The following is a 5621-nucleotide window of genomic DNA, read 5'->3' on the forward strand; positions in this document are numbered from 1 at the left end:
CATTTATTGCACCAAAATATGTTACGGCTTTTGTCATTGGGTTGTTGTCCTTGGCACTAGCAAAGCTTGGTGTTTCGCACACCAAATTCACACCACTATTTTGAGTTGTGTGGCTTGCATCATGTTCTCTAGTTTGAAATTTGTAGCCATTGATTACATAACTAGAAAATTGTTTTGCAACTGTGTTTGGGCCTCTAGACAAATCTTTAAGTTGTTTCGGAACATCTTCGTGAGAAGCACGCTCTTTGAACCATTCACTAAAATCATGGCTTAGAGTTTTTGCCTTCTTCCATTTTCTACCTTTAGTTTGATTGTTGACATGTTCCTCATACTCTCTAAAGTAAGTAAAAAGCGAGTAAGTTAAATTTGCTAATAGAGAATTCATAATTGGAAAATATATAAGAAAAATACCTAATGTAGTCTTTAACTTTATCACAATTGAATAAGATGTACCGATGAGCTTGTATTTTTGAGTTGGTATCTAGAGAAAAAGGTTGCCCTTTCCTCTTTCCACCAATTGGTCGCCCCAAGCATGCAAAGTAGCTATCATGACATACGTCAGCTTCACTGCAATTATCATAATTTTGTGTCCTCCTACTCAGCCTTGTATCCACATCAGGACTTAAATACCTTGAGCAAAATGTCAAGCATTCCTCGGCTAAATATCCTTCAGCAATTGAACCTTCGGGGCGGCTCTTATTGCGAACGTAGGACTTTAACCTACACAGATATCTCTCAATGGGGTACATCCACCTAAATTGAACTGGGCCACCCAACCTCAACTCGTTTACCAGATGAATAGGCAAATGGACCATTATATCAAAGAAACTAGGAGGAAATATTCTTTCCAATTGGCACAGAATCTCTCTAATATCTACTTCCAAATGCTCTATTGTATCATTTTCAACAACTTTTTGGCACAAGGAACGAAAGAATGAACCTAGATAAATTAAAGGGCCAGCTACTTGATTCTGCATTGTGCATTTTATAGCTACTTGCAACAAATAATGCAACATAAAATGAGCATCATGACTTTTGTAGCCTGATATCTTTTTCTCAGCAACATGAACACACCGAGAAATATTTGAGGCACTACCAGATGGCAATTTTACTGACTTCAAAATATTACAAAAAATGGTTTTTTCTTGATTAGTAAGGTTAAAACAAGCCTTAGCAATTTTTGCTTTCTTGCCACTATCTATCTCCTTTGGTTGAAGTTTTTTTCTTATGCTCATATCTTTGAGATCGTAACGAGCATTTGCATGATCTTTGGACTTTCCTGGAATGTCTAATAAAGTTCCAATTATGTTATCACATACGTTTTTCTCGATGTGCATAACATCAAGACAATGGCGCAATGTATTTTGCTTCCAATATGGCAACTCAAAGAAAATGGACCTTTTCTTCCATGGACCATCAATTTTATTTTTTTGCTTCTTTCCAAATACATTTTCAAAATCTTTCAAATCTTCAAAAATTTGTTCCCCATCTAATAAAGCTGGTGAAGACCTCAATTCAACATCGCCATTGAAAGATCTTTTGTCCATCCTATATGGATGATCCATAGCCAAAACTTTACGGTGATCCATGTAGCACATCTTCCGGCTATGTTTTAAATAACAAGATGAGGTGTCATAATTACAGCAAGGACATGCTAACTTTCCCTTTGTGCTCCAACCGGATAACATAGCATAAGCTAGAAAGTCACTTATGGTCCATAAAAGTGCTGCATGTAGTTGAAAAGTTTGATTCTTTGAAGCATCATATGTTTCCACTCCAACTTCCCATAAAACCTTCAACTCTTCAATTAATGGCTGAAGATACACATCAATGCTTTTTCCAGGCGAACATGGTCCAGGGATGAGCAAGGACATCATGACATACTCTGGTTTCATGTAACACCATGGAGGAAGATTGTATGCGACCAAAACTACCGGCCATGTACTATGGGAGATGCTCATGGTTCTAATGGATTAAATCCATCGCTAGCTAGCCCTAATCTTATGTTACGAGATTCTTTAGCAAAATCGGGATGAAGCCTGTCAAAGTCTTTCCATGATTGGCCATCAGCTGGGTGTCTTAACTTTTCATCCTTTGAACGATGTTCATCGTGCCACCTTAATGATTCAGCTATTTTGGAACACAGGAACAGCTTCTTAAGCCTTGGAATCAAGGGAAAATGCCTCAAAACCTTCGCAGGCACAGGTTTTTTCTTCAACTTATCAACTTCTATATCTACCTCAACATTTTCTATGTACCTGGAAGCTCCACAAATTGGACAAAATTCATCATCTTCATATGTATCCCGGAACAGAACACAATCGTTGGGACAAGCATGAATTTTATTATAACCAAGTCCTAAATCTTTTACCATGGCCTTGATTTTATTGAAAGAATCAGGAATATTCAAATGAGGAATCGCTTCTTTCAGTAATTCAAGTAGAGCAGTAAAGGATGTGTTGCTCCAACCATTAAGAGTCTTCAACAAATACAATCGGATAACGAACGATAATGTCGAAAATTTTTTATAGCCAGGATATAACTCTTGTTTTCCTTCTTCAAGTAAGTTATAAAACTTTTTGGCATCTTCGTTTGGCCCATCAGCATCTTTATCTCCTTCAAGCACATGCCGAAACGTCTCGTTTAGCAGCCCATGAATGTCGTCGACAAATCCTTCATGGACTTCACTCTCATCGGATTCACTATCCATGTGACTTATCCTTTCGCCGTGATGAACCCACATAGTGTAACCTTTTTGAAATCCCTTACTTATTAAATGATCATAAACTTCATCCCTTCGCCCCCAACTAAAGTTATTACATATAGAACAAGGACAAAGAATCTCTTGTCCTTGTGGTCTACCTCTAGAAAAGGCAAAATCCAAAAATGAATTAACACTATGTTGGTAACCCTCAGTATGTCTTGGTAAACTAGTCCACCCTTTGTCCATTACTTTGTCAACTAAAACCTAAAGAACACGGGCATATGTTTTAGACTAACTATAAGTGATTTTTTCTAATCAAGAGCTTATTGCTTCTAAAAAATTTCTAGAAGTCAACCACACATGTTCGAAAGAGAACATCTCAACCAATCAAGAGACTAACAATTTGTATCTAACAAACTATGCAAAGAAGCTTAAGCAAACAATTAATCAGTAAATATTCTTAACAATTAAATGTTCAAACAAATTTAAAAAGATAATATATTAAATGATTTACCTATAGTATAGCTCAATGTCTAAGGTAATCACAGCTACAGAGAGATCCGCTATTTGATTCTCTTTTTCTGGTTTTAAAGAGACAAACTAAAACAGCAACAAAAAATAAAAATATAAGTAATTCATAACCAGATTTTTTAACAAAAAATTCACTTTTAAAACCAGTTTTTAGAAATCTTATTTTCAATAGTGATATATAACTAAAAAATCAAACAACAGAATTATCAATTAGCAGAATAATATTATCATTACTCTTTAAATTTTAGTTCACAAACTAACACATCGTAATTTCAATTGTGGTTGATAAGAAGATTTTAGAAAAGAAAGAGAGGAAGGGGTGGTTCCTAATGTGTGATGAGTCACAAGTGACACATGTTGAAAATGAAAGGCTGATATTGGTGTGGGGGTTCCCTTCACAAGACATGCATCAAGCACCATAATTAATTATTAAGAAAAGTAGATAAAAGGGGCACCCAAATAAATAAGACAGTAAACAATAATATTAATAATAATGATGAAAGAAATAGAAAATAATAGAAAATGCTAGCTGTAAAGAATGGTGCAAAGCAAAGAGCGAAGGATTAGAAGAATGAAACAGAAAATAACAAATAGAAAATGCTAGCTGTAAACAAGTAGCCGTTTGAACTTTGAAGAATGAAAGCAACATATGTGGGACTGTGTTTAAGTCTATCTGTCTAACAATGACATCCTCCAAACCCCCATAATAATTATTATTTTGGATATAATCGGAATTAACATTTCATGAGAATTTCAGTTGTTTTTGTTGTTAATAAAAACCTTGCTTAAGGATTGATTTTTGTGCATTATGATGAGTCAGCGTCCAGCAGTCACCTACCTGTCAATCCTGATGGGTTGGAACTTCATTATTTGTTAACAACAAATTAAAGAAAAATGTATTAGCTCAAATGAAATGATGCTGTTTTTGGTTTTCTGCTAAAGCTTAGCTTGCAATATGCTACATGCTTATAAAATTGACTTATCCATTGATATGCTTAAGAAAAGAAGAGCAAAAATCGGAGAAGCAGCAAGCCAGATTGCCATTAAAACCAGTATTACATACATATGTTCAAAGGGGTCATCGATTGGAATTTGGTCATTGTAACCGCGAATCAAGAATGGGGAGCATCTATAAGCATCACATTTTCCATCAAATATTTAAAATAATAAATATTTATCCTGGTTAATTGAGGCATGTAGGAAGAAGAGCAGAATTTATGCTCATCTCTAAGTCAAATAGTTGGAATAAGCATGAAATTCCTCTGTTATCCCAGATGAAACTAACCAATATGAAAAGCAGTCCACAACTCACTCAAATAATAACATTATACAACAAGGCTAAAATAAACAAAGTAGATACAAGCAGTCCACAACACACTACTCGCAGATAATAAAATTCAAACCACAAGTACCCAGTCCAAATTCAAACCAAATTCAAACCAGAACAAAAGCTCAGTCAACATTCAACCCTCATCTTGCTCATGTTCACAAATATCACCACTTTCCACAGCTAACAAAAATACCCAACAACCAATCAAGCCCTAACTAAGAAACAGAAAATCAGAGAAGGAGACTTACCACAGATGACAACCCACAAACGGCCAATGCAGCAAACCAGCAGCAGCGAAGCAACAGCAGCAAACCAGCAGCAGCCAAACAAAACACTGAAGTAGAAGCAGCAAGGTAGAAGCAGCGAATCAGAAACAGAACAGGCGAGATCAACGATGCCGTGGAGAAGTAGTGAAGCCTCGAAGAGGGGAGAAGCACCGACGCCGCGGAGAGGAGAGACTCAGCGACGCCGGGAAGAAGGAGGCAGCGACGATTCGGGAAGAACACAGCACAGCGACGATTCGGGAAGAACGCAGCGTAGCGACGATGATGGTGCGAGGATGGTGAGTTGTGATTTGGGGCTTCCGGGTGACTTGCGATGATGGTGTGATTTACGCCTTCATGGAGACTGTGGTGCGATGCGTCTCTGATTTTGATGGGTGGGCTAGGGTTCGGTCGGTGGAAGAAGAGGAAGAGCGTTCTTCGCTCTTTGCTGGGTTCGAAGAGAAGATGAGGGCTTACTTTCGAAGAGCGTTCTTACTTTCTTTGGTGTATTTCTTTACCAATTAGGGAAAAATTATTATTTTAATTTTATTTCTTTATATTAATTTTTATTATATATTTATAATAAAAATATATAATATTTATTATAAATTTATTTTAGCTTTATGTGTTCAAAATAAAATATTTTTTATATATTTATAATAATATACAATATTTATAATAAACTTATTTCAATTTTATTTTTTTAAAATAATATTTGTTATTTATTTATAACAATAGATTTTGAGTATTTTATAAATTCAATATTTATAGAAAAAATAGTTTCAATTTATAT

General features: G+C 35.6%; 1 pseudogene; it reads right to left on the bottom strand.

Annotated features, from left to right (window-relative positions):
• Positions 1-903: 903 nt before the first annotated feature.
• On the bottom strand, positions 904-2374 carry LOC148571091 (uncharacterized; annotated as a pseudogene).
• Positions 2375-5621: the final 3247 nt, after the last annotated feature.

Source organism: Arachis ipaensis, chromosome B3 (assembly GCF_059453495.1).
Source record: "Arachis ipaensis isolate K30076 ecotype BB chromosome B3, ASM5945349v1, whole genome shotgun sequence".
In the NCBI taxonomy this organism is placed as follows: Eukaryota; Viridiplantae; Streptophyta; class Magnoliopsida; order Fabales; family Fabaceae; genus Arachis; species Arachis ipaensis.